This window comes from Pterocles gutturalis, unplaced genomic scaffold (assembly GCF_000699245.1).
Source record: "Pterocles gutturalis isolate BGI_N339 unplaced genomic scaffold, ASM69924v1 scaffold1729, whole genome shotgun sequence".
Taxonomy (NCBI): Eukaryota; Metazoa; Chordata; class Aves; order Pterocliformes; family Pteroclidae; genus Pterocles; species Pterocles gutturalis.
The window spans coordinates 237,181-260,898 of record NW_010135477.1 but is presented as its reverse complement, the minus strand read 5'-3'; positions in this window follow the sequence as shown (position 1 = coordinate 260,898).

The window sequence follows — 23,718 nt, the reverse complement described above, 5'->3', positions numbered from 1 at the left end:
GCTGCAATCCCCAGAACCATTTGAGCTCTTTAAACTTAACTGGTATTTACCCTTTGTGTTCGCTTTGTCATAACTGACCCTTACTTCTGCCTACTTCTTTTGGGTGTTTTAATTTTAGTGCCTTTCAAGCACTGCTCTGGAGTTCTGCAATGAATACAGGGGAATGATAAGTTTAGCTATGGTTCTAGATTGCTCCTTGAGCGGCTGGAATCATGATGGGGAAATGCTGTGCATTGATTTACTTAGATAACACAGCAGCTTTCGTAGAAGGAATAGATAGCAGGCAAGCAGAAAGTAGCAGAGAGTATATGGATACAGTAAGAGCAAACATAGGCTTTCATGGCTCCGTCTCACAGTAGTTTAGCAGGATTTATGCTGCAAGTGTGCATGTTTAGAAATTTCACTTGAAAGAAAAATAGGAATTTCACCCCACACTGTAGCAATTGTAGCACTTGCAAGAGTGGACAGGAATGTTTTTGAGTGTGGATAGTGTGGTCAAAAAATAGTTTACGGATGTAGGGGAACCTGTAGTATAAATGTGCTATTCATTACAGTTTTGTAACAAAGATATAGTCTGAATGGTTGATAATGAAATGCTTTCTCAGTGCAATGATTTTACTTACTCTTTAGATGCACAATGGACAAGTTTGGATAGAGACTCTTTTTTGAGAACAGATGAACAACTTCATGTATTGAATAAAATTGCAACTTCCTAAAATGACATGCTGGGAAAATAAATGTATTTAAGTGATACTTGGCTCTAGGGGTGAAATGAAAGAACAAAACTTCAGGACTCTCTCCAGCCGAGTGAACTTCTGACGAGGTCATATAACAAAAGCATAACAATATCACTCTAGGTTTCTAGTTATCCTTTCAGTATGTGCTCTGACCAGTGAAAGCATTGCTAATTTTGTTTTGCACAGCTGTCCTCCATGTCGTGAGTTTGTATTTTTGGTATTGTTGGATCTTGTTCTCTTCCAGATATGCCTGTTTTCTGTCTCTTATGCAGCCATAAGTAGCTTTGAGACTGTTAAAATAATCCTCTCACAGTTTTAGCTGAAAGCGACAATAGAATATTTTTCTGCAATTTAGTTGCTGGATATAACTCTGAAAGGTTATACTATGTATCTGCTAAATACCTTCACTCTGCAATGCAGGCAGGCAAATGCAGCTGACTTTTACACTGTAGTTTATAATCAAGCACTGTCAAAACAGGACTGAGTGGTGTAAAGATTCAAGAGGTGATGCTTCTTCCTGTTCAGACACTAGACCTTTGCAGAGCATGTTAATGGGGTGGGAAGCTGCAGAAGGAAAACCATATGACACTTCAATGCCTCTTCCTGAGATGCGCAGCTTGGGAGACTGCCAGGAAGAAAGGGTCCAAGTCGACACGTTTCTCCTGTCACCTATGCATGTACCACTCCTCCTTGCTCCCCAAAGAAAAGAATCTCCCCCCCAAAAAAAAACCAAAAACAAAAACCAAAACAAAACCCCAAAACCTAACATAAATGTATCAAATGTAATGGCTTATGGTAACCTTAATAGTCTGTTGCCATCCAAGGTGGGGCGGCTGCTGTTTCTTGGAGGAGGTCAAACATACAAAATCTAGGTGTACGGTGCAGGATGCCTCAGGAAGCAACCAAAGTTATGCTGTAGCTTGGTCCACAGAACAAGTCTTGGAGCAGTGGAGTAGTGATTTCAAGTGACCTTTAGGCTATCCTTCTATCAAAGCACTGCTCAGTATCTAAATTATCAAATAAATTTTGTGCCAATATTTGAAGCATTTATTTCCTGCTTTCTTCAGACTAGTATGTTGCAATTCTCCGAGTCTCAGAGCTGATTTTCCTGTGAACTAGATCTGTCAGATAATAATGATCGTGCTCATCTCTTTCCTCTATAAGTGTTCAGTTCAATAACAATTTACTTCTGGTGGTATGTTTCTCTCATGGCCCTCTCTCTTACACCAGTGGACACTGGCTTTGGTCTCTGTACTATTTTTTTAATACAAAGGCCTCAAGAAAGGTTGTATTCACTGTGCCCAAAGACAATCAAACAGAAAAGTGCTGGATTAAAATGTGGGGTTTGGTATTGTGCTAGAGATGTGGAGGGGAGAAAACAGCCTTTTGTATCAGGAACCTGTGGGGCTGGGAGGCCAAGTTTCCTATTTGGTGAAAACTGTTGAGCGGTTTCTGGCAAAAATTATTGGCTTTAAATTTCAAAGGGTGAAGGGGGTCTTTGAGTGACATTACTTGTATGAAAAGCCTTCTAGAATGGGACAGGCCATGTCATAAGGGAACATTGATTGTGTTCCTTCTGGACTGCATTTTGAAGCCTGGTGTTGATGAGAACTGTTTGAAAGTATGATAACATGTGTTGATCTTGATTTGAATCTGGTGCTTAAGGCAGTGGAGAGTGTGAAAGTTGTTTAGAGGTAACTTTTAAGAAGGTATAGATTTTTCTTGTCCTCTGTCTTCTCTCCAGACTACATTGCATCTACAGAGGGGGGAGTAGGAAAATACGCAACACTCCTGTGTTGTCTGGAAAAAAAAAATTCTGCACTAGGAAAAAAACACATTAAATTTTGTGTGCATGTATGTGTGAACAAGCAGTAGGATTTTATGCCCCAGGGACTGGCTTCCATCCAGAGCCTTACTTACATTGCAAGGGGGAGCAGGTGGCATCTTTGCACAATCTCCAATTTCAGATTGCATGTTATCTTCAGGGCAGCTTTAGATTCTAGCCAGCGCTCTGTGGGATCCTCTTGGCATATGCTGTTTGGTAGAAACACTGAATCAGCCTGGTTTGGTCCTGTGCTCTGGCTGAGGGTGGTGGTGAAAATACTGTGCATTTTTTTTTTTTTTTTCCTGCTGTGTGCAAGTTCAAATGGCCTTTTGACTGGGGACTATGAATTGAGGGTCTGTCAGTAGCAACCTGGCTCTAAATCAAGTCTTCCGAGATGTGCTTTAAGGAAATGTTCCAGCACTGAGGAGAGTTTTTTTTTAACTCTACGGCTATATTGTGATATTCCCATCTAAATCACCTTTTTTCCCAGTCTGAAAGAGTATCAGAGTTCTTGTCTCTTCCAGTGTTGGTGACATTTTGTATCTATAATCATCCTTTTCTTCTAGAATTTCCTTGTCCCCAGTGCTATTTTGGGATTAGAAACAGAACTGAACACAGTTTAAAAAAAAAAAAAAAAAAAAAGCCTTGGATATCACCATTAGCTTTGTAGTGACATGAAGGTGTTTCATATTTCATCCTCTGCTCCTTGGAGGATTATTCCTCTTTTTGATTCATTTTTTCTTTGTTGATGAGCACCAAGCTGACACTTCTACAGGACCCTCCACAGATTTCTTTTCTGAATGGCAATAGCTGATCTAATCACTATGTATCATGGTTGGATTGATTTCCCCATCGCGTCTGCGGAGCATGACTTTGAAGTTACTGATGTTGAATTCCATCAGATAAGGGCTTCTGGTCTCCGCAAGAACCTTTGAGGACTGTCCAAGGAAACTTAGAAGTCACTAGTCAGGGAATTGAGTTATTTTGTATTTTGAGTTGTTGGCTTTTGCTGTATTGCTTTCATCTCTTCACACCTCTGGGTTATTAAAGGTTTGTCCAAAAAGAAAGAGTGGGGAGCAGACTAGATTAAACAGAGTGCTAGCTTTTCACTCCTTGGGGCTTATAGGTACTACTGCATTGGTGAAAAATGATAAATTTAACTTCTAAGCCCAGAGGTGTCTGAGGGTATGTCAGCTTAGTGTTCCATTGTAGTGTGGCTACACAGTATGGGGGGGTATAGGGAGAGCAAGTGGCCATCCAGCTTGCAAAGAAGATGGGTGAAACACAAGTCTCTTAACACTAACCCTCTTAGATATGCCTGGAGTGCTCTGCACAAGCAAGAAGGTTTAAATTGTTCAATAAGTCTAATGACCTCATTAGGCCTCACTGAAAATATAAGAAAAAACAGCAAGAAGCTAAATATTGCTGTTACTGCTAATATATTTTTAAAAGTTCTTAATTTTGTTGTGCTTTCTCATTGTGCATGATGCCTAGCCAACCCAGTGCCACAGGCTATATTTTCATTAGTATTCCTATTTATCTTCAGTAAAAATTAGTTACATTTGAAAAAGCACGTTCACCGGATACGTATAAACTGTGTCCTGGTGTTGGCAATTCTGTTGTTCATGCTTGTTAACTTTACCGTAGCCTTAGGGCTCTCATGCTGACTGTTAAGCACAGAGTGCTGTAACTCAGGGTACTGTTTATGTGGTCGGCCTTTAAACTTATCTTTACAAATATTTCTACCAGTTTTACTGTGTTCTTTACCTTCCAGCCATTCTAGGTGTTCAAACTATACAACCAACATTTCTTTGCTTGTGTTTTTCCTTGTTTTCCCACTCTTGCTCTTTTTCTTAAATATTAATAAAGCAATGGGAAACAGCTCATAAAGAAGAGATCTTATACGTGGAGCCTGAGGTTGGTAATACCCATGTAAAGTGTTTCAGCTGTTGTGGCTAGGATGGGGAAGGGAGAGGGATAAGTACAAGAAATAGGACAAAATACCTTATGGTAATATAGCAGGTCCAGGAGGAGAAACTAAGATCTCCCAACAGCTGCATCCCAGCAATGCTAGTCTTTTGTTGGCAAAAATCCAACCATTTAACCTTTTGTTAAATGTAGTTAGATAATTTGCATTGATTCTGAAATGAAAATGCATCAGTAATAGCAGCTTGGCTAGTGTTCAATGGGGCCAGCCATAAGGTGGGGGAGTTCCAGCACATTTCACGTGCCTTCCATCCCGATTCGTGAGAACCGTGGATCACAGAGCTCAGGACCTCAGCAGTAAATGTAAAAACAACTTGCTGGGGTTATGATAGCTCAACTACTGTAGATACCTCCAACATGTTACTGCCTGAAGATGCTGCTGCTGTTTGCTCAGCCATGTGCTCTGCATCACCTAAGGCAATGTTGGGATCTGCAGAGTCAGGAAAGAGGGTAAGGAAGTCGTATAGATGGGCAGGAGGTGAAAGACTTTGTGGTGGGCTGGGAGTATAGAGCTGTGTGGTATTAGGACTGGAGGAAAGGGGTATGGTGTTGGGGACCAGGTTGGGGTTGGCAAGATGTGCCATCAGGGAAAGGAAGAGGCTGGAGCTCAAGTTTGAAGGAAGAGGCTGGAGCTCAAGTTTGAGGATGAAGTTTGGGCAGACAGACCCAGATTTAAATGGAAGCAGAGAAGTAAAAGAAGAGGCTTCTGCTTCTCAGCACTATTTCAGGCCTTTAATCTAAGACCAGTTCTGTTTCCACATCTGTCATCCTTGTCTCTGAACAACAAATAAAAATCAGTGCAACTGATCTGCTTTACTTGCAGCTGTTTGTATACTCATCTGAAAGTTTTAGGGAGTCTTCTGTTGCACATTACTATAAGTTAGACTTAAACCTGCTGGACCCTGTGTCATACTGCACCCTCTGGAAGGACATGTTGTGTCTCAGTGAACAGATTTCATGTTACCAGGCGGGTATGCAGTTTTGCTAGCAGTACACGTGCCAGGATGTTCAGAAATGACTGGTGATGTAGAAACCTTCATTGCTTGAGTTGTCAATTTTGACTTGGTAAACAGTTGTGATTTTAAGAATTAATAAAGAAAATAACAAAAACTTGCTTTAAAAGAAATAGTGCTTGGTAAGCCACCTTTGGAGGGACCTGCAATGATTGGGACTTGTGTGTCACCGGTTGCTTTTTGAAAGTCCTGACTCCTACTTTCTAAACTGGCAGGATACTGAATAAGTGAAATGCCTAACAAAAAGGAAAACATCTATCAGAGAAATATTGCAGCTTCCCCCTGCAGAAAGATGTTTTAAATGTGAAACTTCTTGAACCATTTTGCATAAAAGCTGCTTGAAAAAGTTGACGTAATATTGCTGTCTATTTTGACTGTATTCCAACCTTTCAGTTGTTGGCATGCTGTTGTCTGTGGGTGAGATCCTGCACTGTTGTGGAGAATGACAGTGGAATGCTGAGTGTATGTCCGTGTATACGCATCTAAGGATTTAGTCACAGGCAACATAGACAGTTATGTAAAATATATCCTGCAGAAAGGTATTATGGGGTAACTCTTCTCATGATGAAATGCTTTAAATAAAAAATTAAAATGTTTAGTTGAATCTTGGTGGTGGCAGTGAGCTCTGCACCTCTCTATGAGCTCCTGAATCCTTTAATCTTTTGCATTTGCTGCAATTGCACCTACTTCAAAGCATTGCTGCAGGCATTGGAAAGGATCCTGGCACTCGGTGGGAATAGGGCGGGGATGTGAAATTCTGTCATCACTTAGAAACTGCAGCCATTTCTGAAGTGCCAGTGTGATCTATCTTTACAAAAGGGCAGCGACATTATGCAGCTGATTTGAGAATGTAGAGGAAGTATGCCTGTATTGGCTGTAGTTTTGAAAATATTTTTTTTTTCTAAATACAACTCTTTATACTGAGAAGCACTTGACAAATCATCTAAGGAGAGAGCTGAATATAGTATGGTAATGATAGCTGGACATCTATATGGATAAATGCCATTCTGGTTTTGAAGCCAGCTGTAAGAAGATGAACCCTAGACACAATCCAGCCGTTGATGTGTGGGGTCTGGTGGTACTGGAATGTAACAGAGAGTCTTGGGGAAGAGCTGGAGAGGAGGGAGTGAAAGCGTTAATTTGAAGAGGCAGGGCTGTGTTAGTTTTGATAGAGAAGGTAGTCTGAATTTTAGCTGTTATCACCTGTCTGTCAACCGATCTCTTAAGAAACAAGATCTACTTTAGAATGTGTCAAGTTTTAGGTGAGCTTAGTGCGATGGAAGTTGAGGGTGGTGATGCCTTAAAAGAAGCCCATCCTGTGCTGCTGATATCAGTAGGAACAGTACGTCAAACCTCCTGCTGACTGCTGTGAGAATGATCAAACTTATAATGAAAATATTTGCCTTCTTTCAAGACCGATATTATTTGTATGAATACACAAAGCAAGCATGTCGTTCACAGATACTTTGGTTTTCTATTGGCTCATATTTGAAAAAAGGTTCAGTCATAAAAGTCTCAATCCTTAATGGCATTTGCTTATGCTGAGTTGTGCTTTGCCGTATACAGTTGCTGCTTTGACTGGCAAAGCTGTAAGACACTGTTTTTCGTTGAAGGAATTTAATAGTGGAAAAAGCTGGAAGGTTTTTATGGTACTTAGATTATGTTTTATCTTTAAAGGCAATATTAAAGAGCATTCTACAATTAAGTTTTAAAAGACTTTGGGCACTGTAATGCATTTCAAGCTGCCACTGTTGTAAAGAATTACAATTCTTGGAGTATAAAAAGTGATTAAACTGCTCCTAAAAGTGAAATCCAGTGCGCTATAGTGTGTGTGGTTTTTTTTTTTTTTTTTTTTTGTGTAATGTGTTTAAGTTATCAATTCACATGGTGCTAGGAACAGAAGCTGATTTCCAAGGAGCTTCCAAGGTTGGAGAAATCTAAATTTTTTTTTTTTTACAGTCAATGAGTTTTCAAATAACCTGTACCACCAATCTCTCAGAGTAAAAGCTGAAGCAGTTGGAGGGATGTCTTTTGGGGATAAGATATATATTAAAATAACACTCAGACTTCTAAGTTTTGACATATTACTGCAACAACTTTGTTAGTACTTAATATGAGTGCTACCGGTCCGTGCTCCCAATTAACATACACCCTAACGCTAGGGGAAGAAGAGTAATTTCCAAATTAGAGCTAGCAGAAATATAGGTCATAGTGTCCAGAAGTTGTTTTTCTTAAAAATTAAAATAGGACATTCTGTGGTTCTATGAAATAACCTATAAATATCAAAACAATTTTCTCTAGAAATTTACCTCCAATCTTTAATTGCTGTTGGAAAGGAAGGAACTAGACTGCACTTTGATCTGTACTTAGTAAACTTGATCCTGGTTTACACTTCCTTCTTTTATGAAAGATCAAAGGACACTTAAAGCTGAGACCTTCTTGGATTTTGCATGTTTAATGTGATGTTATTTTGTTTTTGGTGTTGGAGACAGTGCTGTTTCCTCAAGGCAATAGCTCAGAATAGGTAACTGTTATTGAGACTTTGTGATAACCACTCTGGTAATGTTGTATATGCCCAAACAGAATACAATCTGTTCATACTATATGACTTCTCTTAACCCATTTAGTTGGCAAAGATCAAACCAAACAGCAACAAAAACCAGCAAAACAACAATTTATATTGCCTGGTGCTTTATAAAAGTATGTAATCTTTCTCTACAGAGATTGTAAAATCTATAGACAATCTATACTGATTTTTGACCAAAATTACTACACCCTGTACCTAAAAAAAAAAAAAAAAAATCATGACACAACATGGCCAATGCTGACATGAATTAATTTATGTTTATTACTAGACATGACATCATTCACAAGGAACACATGTTCCTTCTAATTAATCTTGAACAGTACATAACCTCTTACCTGCCCAGGCAAGAACAGATTAAGAATTATTGTACATCTGTACAATAAGAGATCAAGTTGTCATATTCATTCCAACTTCCTAGCTTTCTGCATAGATGCATTTTACAAGTATTGTAATTGCAATATTAGTGTTGAATTTTTAATTGCATGATTAAAATATGATGATTGTAATCAGTGTGCTTTATTCCAAAGACATTCTGCTACGTAACCATATGCAACATAACCAGGTTTTTGTTGCATGATTGCATGAATTGTGGAATTAAGTGGAGGATTCTATAGGTGACAATAGGGATATGGGGGATACTGCATATGAAAATTAAATTGAACTCCTAGATTATTTACATATACCCCATCCTCTACTTTTTAACCTTAATATATGCACATCATCAACAATTATTTTAGATCTGCACATCTGTAATTAGGATTGGCCTTAAAACTATATTTCTCGTATGGTGTTTTCTGGATGTTTTACTTTGTCTGTCATGATATAAGGTAAAAATGAGTTGGTCTGGGATCACTGGTGTATTAGATAACTAGAGGAAAAAATTACACTTTTACTACCTGTTCATCTTTGGTTTTCCTTTTCATTTTTAACTTCCCAGATTGCTGTATTTTGATAGGAATTGCTTTCTTTCCCCAAAGCTGCAAAACCTAACGTTATTGGACTGTAAGCAGAGTACTGGAAGAACGTAAGAAATATCAGCATTCTAGGTTTTGCTAGCATGCACTGTATCAACAAAACATAGCCTGTGGTGGACTGATTCTGCAAGCTCAGCAATCCTAAGCGAGATTAATGCCTGGCTGCGAGACCGCCTGGGAATCCTGGGTACTGTAGGCACAAACCAAGAGGTCAAGATCAAACTCATGGCAAATATTAGACCATAGATGCCAAATGAGCAGAAAAAACTACATTCAGGACCACTATTGCTGCTGAGCTGACAGATGGAAATAAAAACCCACAAACGGCCCTTTCCCCCAGTGAAAGGTTTCTGTTGATGTGTGAATGGCTAATCACACCCAGAAAGCAGTGCTCTGTAGTTGCCTCTTTTTGGGCTAATAATACCATGTGTTATCTGTCCATGAAAGTGAAAAAGTTTTGAGGAAAGCTGAAAAATTTTGTGTTTCTCTCATGAGACAGATATTACCAGGAGCCAGATAAGAAGAAGGGAACTGGGGATCTGTGGCTAAAAAACAAGACTGGAACTTGGAGTTTTGCCAATTCCAGCTTAATGAGTGGTTTTGAAGCAAAGTTGTTCTGGGGAAGGGCTGATAATATAAAAAATCTGCTAGGTTTGTTTTCGCTGTAAGTCTGTAGTAGGAACAAAAGGGAAAAGAGAAGTTACCACTGCAGGACCACTGGGAGCCAAATTTTATGCCCCTGTGACTGTCTTAGAATTATGAATGAATACTATCTTCTGAATGTCTGGCATTCCTAATTATTGTTATACTTAATTTGTCCTGTCTTTTTCATATTATTTTATGACTTTCTGTCTGATAAAGTGTATTTTTGACTTTGTTGAAAATACTGATGTGTAGCTTTTCTACAATTTACTTTTTAATGGCATTGTTTGCAGACTTACCAGGTGATTAGTGTCAAGAACAACAATTATTTTTCAGCTCTTTTCCTATAGTTGAGTGGTGTCTCTCCTCTTTTGATGCCTTATAACCTCAGAAGATTTATTTTTTTTCAGAAAGTCTGTAAGGCAAGGATTAAATTTCAGTAAGGTCTAATCAGATTTTCGCAAAGTTACACCAGAAAATGAGGTTCCTTCCTTGTCTCCAGTTTTGACAGGCTTGTACTTTTTGTTAAATTGCATCTCTGACTTCCCTGCTCTGTTGATCAGACACTAGTGGTCACAACATTCAGTCTCCTTTTCAAGAGAGAGGAAAGCTGCACAGGCGGTGCTGCTACGGAGCTCGGTGCAATGGCAGAGTTCTTGCTTCCATTCTCCTGAAACTTTGGAACAATTTTCCATGCCTGAATTAGAAGAACAGGGCATATGAGTTCTTGGCTGCTACTGCTGATTTTCCTGATATAACTATAGCGATGCCCTAGAAACATCTCTAAAGAAAACCAGTGTTGTAGCAGAAAGGGAAAGCTAACAGAAGATGTGTGTGATGTTCATAGGCAGACACATTGCTGTGGGAGTTTTCCAGATCACTGTAATGTGCAATGCAGGTCAACTTCTTTTGGTTCAGTGCTTATAGTATAAGGTCTGTGCTTTTGGAGGGCTCAAAACGTGAGTCCAAAGTACGAGTCTTTCACAGCACTAGTTGGATAACCTGCTGTTCTGCAGTAGGCAGTTGCCTGACGTGCAGACCACTAATTTGTTGGCTGCCCATTAGAACTACTTTCCAATTTTCAGTTTTCTCCAGTCCTGCTCTTTGCAACAGAGCTAATAGATAAGTGTGAGGTGCTGGCTTCACTGAGGTCTGTGGCACAACACTCACCTTCTTCAGGAGAGCTAATTTTGGCTATCTTTCCTCTTAATCCTTCTCTGCTTTTCTACTTGTTCCTTTCCTCCCCCTCTCTGCTAAAGGATTTCTTTAATGTGAGGAGAAAAAAAGGGGTGATGGTGTGTGTTTTCTCAGGGTACTTACTAGGTGCAACAGTGATGAATAAAATGGTTGTGGGAACCAAATATGTGATAAATAACTTATTGGATTGTAATTAATTATGCCTTTGACCAGCTGTTTATCTGTATGGGGTTTGGGGTGGATGGATAAAATTGGTTTGCAACAGAAACAAAGTGGCGGAGGAGAGAACTTAATGATAAAACAACATCTTTCATTTTTTTTCAAAGATCATTCTTGCCCTGCTACTTTATGGCAAAGCAAATAACTTTAGTAACACTGTCACAAAGTCTACAAACATGTTGATAAAGACATAACCATAAAGAGGAAGAATTAAAAGATGTGTTGTGTAAAGTTGGGGCCAAAAGACCACCTGTATGATATTTGCAGTTCAGTACTGAATTATTTGCCTCCTTGAGATGTGAGGGCCAAACTTTGTTTACAGATTGCACCCATTAAAAACCAAGAAATATTGCTTTTCTAGGGATGAATTCTCACATCCATACTCTCATATGACAAGCATGCCATTCAAAAGGTTGCTTGTGATAGCTGTCCTGTCAGGCAGAGCTCAGTGCCAGGTACCACACCAGGCAGGTAGAACTGCAGGGTAAGGCAGAAAAGCTGCTGTGCGATGGTATCCTGTGTGCTGTTAACATTTGCTCTTTCAGCAGAGTGCATCTGTGGGAGCAGCTTGTGCTGTCAACTGACCTGCATCTTAATGTTTGTTTCCATCCCCATTCTTCAAATACTGCAGAATTAAAATTACGAACAAATCAGCCTGGCAAACTTGGCAGACTCTGAATTTATTCATGAAGACAGATCTAATGTTCCCTGACAAATTGTTCCAGAGAAACTGTCTTGTAAAATCCAATATCTGCCAGTGTCTTGATACCAAACTATATTCCTATTAGGCCATAGTGTTAATGATTCAATAGAAAAATACAATCTCTGGTGCAGAGTGAACCTGAAATAATTTAGAATACTTGATTGTTAACTGAGCTAACTATCCTGCAAGTGTGTCAGCTGCCATCTGTCCATTTACTGACAGCCTTGTCAGGGGACAAAAAAAATCTTGAGAGCTGGCAGTGGTCCAGTTTGCCACAGGTCTGCTTTCTAGTGTTTTTGTAACAGATGTTGTGCCACATGCCCAAAGCTGCTGCCTGTAAGCTGCTGTGTGCTCAAATTTTTAATTTTGGGGGGTGCCTGACTGTCTTTGACACAAGATTTGCATTCATCCTGGCAACCCATTATGGGGTGGCTTTGTTAGAATGAGAATCTGATGAAAGAGCCAGAGCCAAAACCTCTAGGCGTCTGTCACAGGTTTTCTGATGACCAGCCATCAGGATTGGACCCTGACTTGCTGGGTTTTAATATTTTTTAATTTTTTCACCTTTTCCATTTAATTCTGTGTATTTTGAATTCAATGTATTTTAAAGTACAGTATTTATAAAACACTTAGCATGGAATTGGGGAGCCCTCAAGTTTGCACTGTGCTCTTATCCTGGATGCTCCAAAAGTGTTCATGTACACGGACACCCTGCCTCTTATGCACAGACAAACTAGAAATTACACTATTTCCTCTTCTGTTATCTTCCATACATAACATAATTCCACCATAAGCCAGCTGATTCTAAATGAATGTAAATCAACCAAGGTGAGGTGAAGCTTTAGAGACTGCTGTGTTTTCCAATTCCATGATTAAAATGCCTTGCTCCTCCTGTGAAGCTTGGTGGTTGTCAGCAGAGCAGCAGGAGGGAATTATCATCTTCCTGCAGCAAGCCTTGCTGCTGCTGATAGGAAAGATTTCTTCTTCTCTCCTTCCTTGCTTTTCATTAACAAAAACAAAAGGAAAAAAAAAAAAGTCAGTTAAGCAATGCAACGTGCAACATTGTGTATCTCTGTACACTTTCTACATATCATTCATTTTAAGAGGTTTGCTATATAAAACTGATAACATGGTTAACCAAAAGATCTTTTTTCTATCCTAGTTTATATTTGCACTTGATCACTTTGTGGTGGACTGCCTCTTGGAGGCTGAAAAATGGTTTGGCTGTGTCTGTTCAGCTGCAAAAGCAACTGCCCATTGATTTGCTGCTGACCATTTGTGTAAATAAAATACAGTACAAGAGGAGACCTATTTTATGTGTTAGGCATGGGAAACCTTCTGATCTCAGTAATTCATTTATCACCTTTCAAAGGAAAACTTGTAGGGCTTTTTTTTGGCATGTGGTTTAACTTGCCTTTGTACATTGTCCGAGCTTCTTTGAGCTTAAAACTTTTGTTCAGAGTCTCTGCTTTTTAAAACATTAATTGAAGGTACAAAATAAACGTGTGCTTACAACACTTAATCTTCTTGATTAGTTTTCATTTTTCAGTCTGTTAAATTCCATTTGCATGTCAGGGAAATGCATCCCATGTGCAGGGAGCACTGCTGGAGTGCTGCAGAAGTTACATATTTAGAATATCCAGAATTTTGGGAAAGGCCCTCATAATATCTCTGGAATACTGACTGGGTAGTTAATCGTAATCTAGGATCTCGGTCTGAGAAATGCTGCTAGTTCATGCTGTGTATGCAGACATCTGTTACTCAGCAGCAAATGTCACTGTCTTTCCAGATGAGTTATTAGCAAATGTTAAGAAGACAGGTATACAGTAAAAGTTTAATGCCTATGAAATGACCTGGAAGGCTGCAAATGCCTTAACATATGGAATATAATTCAGAGTAATAAAGAGATGAGCATTCCAGAGTATTTATGATGATTAAAAAAAGACTGCTGCCATGCAAAAACAAAAGAAAATTCAATTTACAGTTCCAACAACGCATGCTTTACAAATGTACCTGCTATGATTTACAGAGGTATTTAGCTGAACAAGGCAACAAATGTTTTCTGCTGTGCAGTAATATAAGAGGCAGTGCATTTGTTTACAGTTAAAAACATGTAGTTGCCTTCCTAAAGCTTAGAAGTAATCTCACTAAAGCAGAACAAGAAAGTGTTACAATAGCAAGATGCCAGTAGAGAGTGGACAGAAAAACTTCACTGAAGTGAGGTGAAGATAAAGCATTTATCTATCTTGTCTGATAAAATGTCACACCTTACTGTGCCTGCCAGCATAAGAGTTAGAACAAGCTGCAGCTATCACAAGCATTTTGTTATCCACACTGTACATAGCTTAAGTTACATAAAAGCAAGTGTCTGCAGTATTTCTTTAAAATATAGACAGTAAATTCTACAATAGTTGCATCAGGACAGTTTTGCTGGTTCTTACCTGTTTAATCCAGAGGCAGATGGTGACAGTTCTGGTGCATGACTGCTTGTGCCCGTGCTCCAGGATGCAGCACAACTCTCTGTGTGCTGGGTATGCTTTGGTACAGATACTGAACCAGATCTGATTAGTCATGGTACAAATAATTTAGAAGATGGACAATAAAACCAAAGAATTTGAAAGTTCATACAAATAAGGCTATGTAGAAGCCTTACTCTTCTATCTCCTATCTATCCTTCTAATCCTAAAGTCAGGCACTCTCCCTCTCCCTCGTCTTTTCTCCATTGCTTAGCAACACTCATGGGTGAACTTACTTAAAGCAGAGCTTTGTTCCCAGATGTGATTTCAGTAATATTTGCAGGCTCAACAGTTCTGGGATGTGAAAGTCAACCCCCTTCCTCCCCACCACTATTAGTCTACTTTGTTAAATAGTCTCTCTTCTCTCCTTCTGCACCCCAGGCATGTTTCAATTTTTGTCTCTACTGTTTTGATCTAACCAAGAGTGATGTGGAAGGAGGGGGGAGGTTCAAATAAAGCTTTAATTATGGAGGGCACTCATACAATATATGCAACAAAGCTCTGTGTTGGGCATAGAATTGGAGTATAAATGCAGAATGGGTCAAGAAAAAGAACTGTTATTTCTCTCCACTCAATTTGATTTTTGAAGTTGAGATTGAATAAATGGTATTTTTCATGCCGACAGTTACATGCTAAATTAGTATGGCCAACTGCATATTAAAATATAGCCTTAAAGAATCATTTTAAGTAGGAGAAGCTACAGTAGCTAATTGCTTCCTACACAGTTTCTCTAATTTCGGCAACATGGTGACATATCAGCACTTCCTAGAAATGCTCGGTTTGCCAGGCTAATCTGTGTTCAGTCCTGTTTCTGGAGAGTGATCTGGTTTATCTGTTCTGTTTCCTTTTCCTTCCCCTGGCTGTTTTTCTGCAGTTCACTAAACTTTCATTCTGGGTGGATTTTGTGTGTGTTTTCTTCTGCAAGCCAGAAGACGTTAATGTAAGTCTCTTTGATCTTGGGAGAAAAGCGAGATCATTCACAAAGGAGACTTCTGTTGAAATGCAGACGTTTCTATTGAAGTCTCTCTCAATTTATGTGCAGAACACTATGTTTATATGAAAGACCTATGTAAAAGCTGGTGGTAACTTTAGGAGTTGTATTGCTCCAACAGTGCCATAACTATGTTGCTGACGTTCCAATGAAAACTCTTTGTATTTTTAAATGGAATACTTGCCAGTCATAGCAAAACCTCAGAGCTTTTGCCAGACAAAATGATCTAATGTAAAGGCTTCTATATTTAGGCTTCTATCATGGATTTTGAGGTTGACACTCAATGAAGTATCTACTTGTGAAATCAGTAATTTTGAGTGGCCTGTTGCCCAGAAGGGATGAGGTATGAACTCACATGCTCCTTCAGCTCTAAGACAATAAAATGAGACACCTTAAGAAAAGGCAGAGGAAAGGGCAAATCTCTAGCACGTTTTGTAGGGCAGTTACAAAGTCTGAATCTAAAATCTGCTTGCCTCAGTTTGCCTAGATAGAAACCAAATTAAATTCTGAGTTGTTGTGCATTTTCTCACTGTGTCTTGTGTCATGGAGCTTTGCCGTAGGATACTGTCTTTCAACAGGAGGTTGAATTAATGAAGGCCTGTGTATCCCTGTGTGAAATTATTTATAAAATAAGGGAATGCCTGAAAGCTTTTATGACAGGAGTACTGATGAACTTTGTGATTCCTTGTTCTGTCTCCTGTATGCTAGCTAGTGTGTTCCTACCATGGAACCTTGTTTCTCCCCTGGAAGTGTGCTGTTCCCTTCATAATCTTCCATTGTAGCTGTGTAGCTTCATTACTTCAATGTTTGTTATTCTGATGAAACACCAAACAAAAAGAGGAAAAGAAAAACAGGGCTGAGAAGGTAAGTTTATTCTTTTGTCTGAAAAAAGGCAAGTCACCTCTGTATCACTGATAAGATGTCCAATTGATACAAAGACATTTTTAGATTCACATGCTAATCATTTAAATATATGCTTAGGAGCTGTTTCTGACTGTGTGAGGTTCCTCAGCTGTGTTCTCCCTGTTATCACAAGTGATGGACCAAATATTGGCTAGGAGCTGTATATGCACAGGTAGTGTGCTTGGGGACACGCTAGCGCTTCCAGACTCCTTCCCAACATTTGCTTCCATCGCCAGGCTTTTCTGTTGCTGACAGAGAATGTTGCTCCTCTTAGTGCAGCTCTCTCTCTATATTGCATCGCTTATGGTAAGGCAAGGTAACACACCCCCCTGCCCCAACCCCACAGCCTGGAGGGTGTATTTTCAAACAGCATAATAATTTGCAAATAGTTTGTAAAGTGCAGCAATCCTGTAGCTCTGTAACATTCTATGGCATTCCCCTATTTCTTAGTTTTACTACAAATCATGGATTAAGTTTAAGAACAGAAGCTATAAATCATGTCTTGGTGGAAACTTTCTCTGGGTTTACTTTGCAGGCCAATTTCTTCATGGAATATTTGATGGATGTGATTATCATTAGTGTGAAATGTTTGGTTCCTCAGAACAGTGCAGAAAGGCACATAGTCCCTGCAAGTCCGTGTACTGTACTTGTGTATTGAGACATTTTGTTGTGCTACAGAAGTGAGTTATGTTTGCCTTTCCTTGCTTCTGTTATCTTGGACTATGTAGTTAGAACTCATATGGAAGCTAAAGATGATAGTCTCTGACTCTGAAGAAAAAATATGCATTTATTTTCTGTACAGTGTAATTCTACCACATTTCCCTGTCGCTGAATGTGCAGTCAGGCAGAATGTCTGTATCTTTCTCCTCTCATCCCTTTAAGTCAAAGCTGCTTTTTCAAGGGTTAATTGAAAACTGGAGGTACTACTTGCTGCAGTGTACTGTTGTCTGAATTTGGCCTCAACAGCAATGGATAAGTAAAAGTGCTGCTTTGTGTTGCTCTCCCACTCTTCTGGGAGAAGTGGTTTTCAAAGGGAGGTGATAGACAGTCTTTGGACCACAGTGACCTCTAATCTATCTGAACAGCTTTAGGAATTATGATGTTTGTATCTGAAATATCATAAAGCCAAAGGGAGCTGTTAATTGCTTGGTTACTGTCACAGGTGCTGATGCTTTGCAAATGAAAATCACTATTGTTAGTGATTTTTTACTTTATTTGTAAGCATTGTTTTATGATATGTTTTATTAAATGTTTTATATGTCAGGAATTGTACTGTTGGTCTGATCTGAATGAACAGTGGACCGTTTTTAAAAATCTGTCCAAAAATCAATTTTCATTTGCCTAAAGTAGATAAGGGTGGTGTGGTGTGGTTTTTTTTTTTTTTTTTTTTTTTTTTTTTTGTGTGTGTGTAATATAGCAGTTTGGCAAATATTCAATTGAAAAATGTACTTATTGTCTTTCTAACCTCTTCAAACTACTCAAACTACTGATCAGTGTGAAATCTGGTCATGATTTTACAGGATGCCATGCAAGAATGGAACTGGATCTCCTTTATAATAGCGCAGTGTAACACCAGAAGTTCACAAGATGCTTTATACCGTTAGGTAGGATTAGGCATGGAGGTGGTGATAAGTCTGAAGATAACACACTTACCTTGTGCTTTTCATGTTGAAAGCACTTTAAAGACAGTATCTAATTAATCTCTACCACAGACAGATTAAGTATTCCAAGTGGTTCTCCAGCTCAGCTGCTGTCATTATCAGCACTTTTCAGGTGATGGGATATTCTGCCTTTCCTCTTTGAATTTTTTCACTTCATTGAAATCCTGCTGATTTTGCTGTTCTGGCAGAAACCCTGAAAAACTCTGCTTTTATCTGGAACAAAATTAAATGCTTGACTTTAAGCATGTGTACAAAAAGGGGTGGAAAACCAGGGCTGGAAAAGTGGAGAAACCAGAATCCTGTTGTCTGAGTGTCCTCAAGGATTGCACTGGAGTGTCGCTTTTTTGTTCTTTGTACCAAGGGCCTGGATTAAGCAGACTGTATTTGTGAACCAAGATTACACATCTTTTTGGGGGAGGATCCCAAACACCTAGGTTGTAAACTGTGTTTGTTATACCAGCTGTTTCCAAAACATTTCTTCTTTCAATCTCAGAATGTTTTTGCTGCTGTCAGCATTTGAGACATGCCCTGCCCCCCCCCATTTTTCTTTTATATTCAACACTGTTCTGTCAATTTGCAAATTACTCAGGAAAATCAAATCATAGACATGGGTTTATTTGGCTTATTTTTTTCCTCCAGGGAAAGCACTACGTATTTGGAACTTTCTTTGTTGCTGAGTTCTAGAACATGGTGCTGTTGTGTTGCTAACTTTCCAACTTTCTCACCCTTGTGACTTAGTATTTTTCAGCTCTTATCTTTATCTCCATTCTTGGATTTTATGGGAGAAAATGTGCAATGTTTGTGTGCAGCTGAGGACAGAGGGGGTACTTGAACTGAGCACAGACTCAAGTATTGTTCTGATATAAATGCTGTGTAATAACTGTGCAAAGCAGATTTGCGGTTACAGGCACCAGCCTTTATGCTGCACACCCAAGTCTCCCGTATGACGTATAGAAGTGAAATATGTTACCTTGTTCCTTCAGGCAGGTATAGACAAAAGGAAGGCAATGACACCGATTTTTCTTTCCTTGTTCCTGTGTTTTAAAATTGAAGAATCAGTAAGTGTGACATGTGAAATCCTTCAGTAAGTTGCTCCTGTTATTAACTGCGGTGTAGTATTTCACAACTTTTTAACCCTTTTTTTAATGGAAGCTTTCGCACGTTGTTTGAATGACCCTGCTAGGCGACTGTGCCGTTCCCATTGCAATCACCTGCCCTCTGTGCCGGGTCCTGGGCTGGCTGCTGGGAGCGCTGGTGGAGCCCTCCTGTGGCTGATTCAGCAGGTGCGCCTAATGGATGGGCTGAGGTAGGACACCCTGGGCCAAATCTTGTCAGGGTTACACCTCATTAGTGTTATAAAGGCATTGCAACCGATAGATTTCTAGTTAAGAAGTTGGTACACTAGATGCAGATAAATTCTGCTTCTATGTGTGTATTCTGCTTGTGCTTCTGTTTCATTTAACCTACTCCTTGTAGCTCTAAGGAAGAGGGTAAAGGCAAGTGATACTAACAACCCACCCAGAGATTTGGGCTTCAATCCTCCAAGTTCTTAGGCACTTACCAAACTTTATTTTCCAACAGTTCCATTTATCCTGTTCTGCAAACTAGATTTTTGTGTCTAAGAGCTTCTAAAAATTGGCACTTGACAGGATGATCTTGCTCTACTGCAATAGATGGTTTTGTCAGACTTCACTGGGAGCAGGACTGAACCTTAGGTAAAATTTTTTTTCCTAACGTGACTGCTTTAATAAGGGCATATTGTCTCATCAATTTTTAAGCTAAACTCCTTGTAGAAATCAAAGACGAGTTCTGCTGGAAAAATCAGTTGTATAGTATGACCCCTAGGTACTGCATGTCTTACAAGGCTGAACTGCTCTCTTTGTAATTTGGTCTCTTCTTACCTGCCCCCCTTTTGTTTATTAAAACAAAGCAAAGCATGTGCAATCTCTTTGGAGCATATATTTAAGCATGCCATCTGATGGCTGAAACTGCTTCATTTCCTTTGGCTGCGGAGGATAAGTTAGCTCCATGTGAAGCTTTACCTCCTGCAGACACCAGAATAGTATGTGAAATATTTACCATTTTAATTGCGTGAGGCTTCATTGAAAACGTTATTTTCCTTGCTATGTGTCATTTAGAGAGGCAGTGCTGAACTATTGCTGAAAATGGGAGCCCTGACAGACAGGGAGTATGGCACTTGTTTAACAAAGAACAGCATGAAGGCTCTACATACCATAATGCTTAAGGCTATATAATTCCATTTTCTTCTGTAGATTTTGTTTCATTGCTTTAGTGTCTGCAACACACAAGCTTTTAGTATTCAAGGGAAAAAAGCCAAAGCCTGCCTAATGCAGTGTCATGTGCAGAATAATTTAGATTTTGCATAATAGATGTTTACTTTTTTAACCTAAATGTGATATACAAAGAATATAGAACTCTTAACAAGAAAAAACAAAACACACGACCCCCCCTCAGTTTTCACGTTTTGTGTTATCACTGTTCATATAAGAAAGCAGGTAAGTTTTTAAGTGTTCCTGGGGTTTTTTAACTTATGATCCAGAGGAAACTTACCTTTCCACACAAAACCTACTATTAGTTCAATTAGATGATGATTTTCATGACACAGTGAAAGAAATGCATCCTCCAGGCAAAATCATTAATTTTTGCTTAATCACCATATGGGAAAATTTGACTTTTTCACATGGGTGGAAAACAGCTTTTCATGGCAAATTTGTAATGAAAAAAAATCTGATAAGAAGATATTTACTATTTGTGTAAAATAAATTTTCATTGCTAATAGTTGTCTCAAGAGCCTTCACCCATATGAAAAGCTACATTCGCTTAATTATTCAAAAATGTGGAATTGGTGAGTTTTTTGCCTTGTAACTTATTTCTGCCCCCCCATTCCTGTGATCTGAGTCCTAAATTTATGCTTGGAGTTTCATTCCTTGCAGTGACTACATCATACTACAATATGTGTTTTAGGTAAATAAACTTGATTACATTGATGATGAATTAACACACAGTTTCTCTAGCCTAAATCCAACACATTTCGGTAACATTTCTTTGCTTTTTGTCTGGGTCTTATAATTCCCAGCTTCAGCAATGATTAGAAGCAGAAATAGCCAAATCCTAAAAGAATAATATTCCTAGTATTTCTCACCTGGATGGAAAGCTGAGAGTGGGGTTGAGAGACTTTGACAGATGCTGTCTATATATTCACCCCAGTTTTTCAGATTCATGTGGTTTTGTGTAAAGTTCAAGTAAGACCCTCTGTGAATTGAACTTGAAGCTCTTCTGAGATTTAGTTCATCATCACTAGTTCTTTCTCCTACTTTTTGACGTACTTATAATTCATTTTGTATCATGTATGTTTTATAAGTGCAAGTCTCTTAAGTCCTTCTGACTAGGTAGAAATTACAGGGTAAAAATAAACTTTACCTGTATTCCAGCAAGAATAATGTTTCAGCATTTATGAGAGAGAGTCACAGAATCATAGAGTGTCTATCCATCGCTAATAGGAATGTTCTTCAGTGGTTACCTGTACATAGCTGTAGACTAAACAAAATTATATGATCCACAGCTAAGGTAGAAGTGTTCTGGAAAATACTCAAAGCTCAGAAGAGCTATTGTACAGTGTTTTGGCGACAGGTTGAGCCAACTTGCCTTCAAAATTACTTTTTTTCCTTCCTTTCCTGGGGAAGTTGAGATGCTAATAACTTTTATGTTCCTTTCTAGTCAAATAACACGTAACATAATTTTTCCTGTTTTAAGGCTAATTATATGAAAACTCAGTGGTATAGGGAAAAAGAACAGTTTTATCTCTGTGTATAAAAACAGTCATGTTCTTTCTGCCTTTGCTTAAACTAAGAAGAATCAAGCATCCAGGTAAACTGAAAACTTCAAGCAGTGCATGAGGTATAGCTTGTATGAGAGCATGTAAAAATGCAGCTCTCTTTACTACCTAAAAGATTAGGGAAATGTCCACTGCTAGGTTTGTGTGGGGTTTTGTTTTTTGTTTTTGGGGTTTTTTTTGTGGGTTTTTTTTTTTTTTTTTGGTGTGGAAAGGAAACGTACAGAGGCAACCAAGATTTTTCTCTATTCCCTGAAAAGGGAGAACCTTAGGTGCAGACCATGCAGGAAAATCCTTGTCAACATAGACCAAACATAACAGAACGCTGTCATTATGAACAGTTTATTAGTCTATGAAATCTGTTACCTTTCAGTGAGCACCTTCACTTGCCTTTCCCTTGACCTGGAGGCAAGTTGCATACATACTGTCACATCCATTTGTGATGAGGGAATCAATCATTAGAGCTGTGGGCACGGAAGGAAAGCTGAGGACAATGTGCCTTTTGTACATGCTCCCTCCCTTTCTGTCTGAGGATGTGCTCAAGAGGTGGAGATGCGCTGTCTGGTGCTCAGGGTGCCCAGTGTTGTGCCAAAACTGGAGAGGATGTCCAAAGAACCCATGTCAGGTTTTTTTGTTTTGCTTTGTGGTTTGTTTTTTTGTTGTTGATTTAAGAAAGTGGAGGGCAACTTGTGGGAATATCTAAAGCATGTAAAGTATTTAAAACAAAGCTGTTTGTGTAAAATAAAGCATAGCAAAAAAGGGTTAAGTCTTTGTGGGGTATGTGCTGGGTTCAGATTGGTGTGTACTGCTGCTGTCATGTGGCAACTGTGCCCAAGTAAGATCCATGGGCTAGGACTGCTAGCTCAGGTCCTCTGAGGCATTTTTAGTGCCATGTAGTGAGAACTTTGAGCTGTAGTTTTCATAATTATGATGAGTTTTTAATGCAACAAGTAATTTAAGCAATATGAGAGGAAAGAGGTGGTTGTGCAGGGAGAGATCTTGTGTGTGTCCCTCTGCAGTCTTGCTACCAAACATAACCAGGATGTTCCAGGGATCTTGTGATGACGATCAAGCTGCCAATTATTCTAACAATATTTAAGTTTTTGTTGTATCAGTTTCTCCATGATTTTTTTCCCCCTCAATCTGAGAAACACATATCTCTTGGAACACACAAACTAAAAACCCCTCCAACACCTCTGTAGCCTTTTGAGTCCCTCTCTTTGTGCTTTTGTGGTTCTGTAACTAGGAGGGCTGTCACACTGTGTACCAGGCACTTTCTCCGGGAATAAGCTTATGGAAAGTTCTTCAAATTAGCACTTAGTACCAGTCATTCCTAATGTTTCAGGCTGTATGCTATGGTTACAGTGGGAACATAAAAATAAATAGAAGGTGAAATAATTTTACTTTGAAATGGGAGCTAAGTGCAGATTTGAAGTTCTGTTCAAAGAAAATTAATCTGGAGCTTCACACTCTGGTCACCAGTACTTCAATAACTTATTTTAACCCTGTTCAGTGTCTGTATTTTGGTCTTGGCCTTGCAAATGATTCTGGGGTTACTGGTACTTTTGTTAATCTCTTCTACTATGAAACTATATATAGTCGGTCTTTGGGGTGAGATTTAAATGCTTTGGTTGATATTTTCATAGTAAAGTACTCCAAGTTGACTGATCTGATTCAGTTTGCAGTTAGTTGAGCACCTGAATCTATATGACTGCCTTGGAAACAGCAGATTCTGGTTTAGAGCAACTGAAGGGGCAAAACATATGTTTCAGTCAATGGAGGCTGAAGTGCCTGGGAATCCTGAAAACTAGGTGGCTCCTTTTATGTTTATGTCTGTACTTAAGTGACTGGTCATAGGCAGTCAAACTTAAAAAGCATCAGTTGAACTTTTTCATACAAGTGATCTCTGTG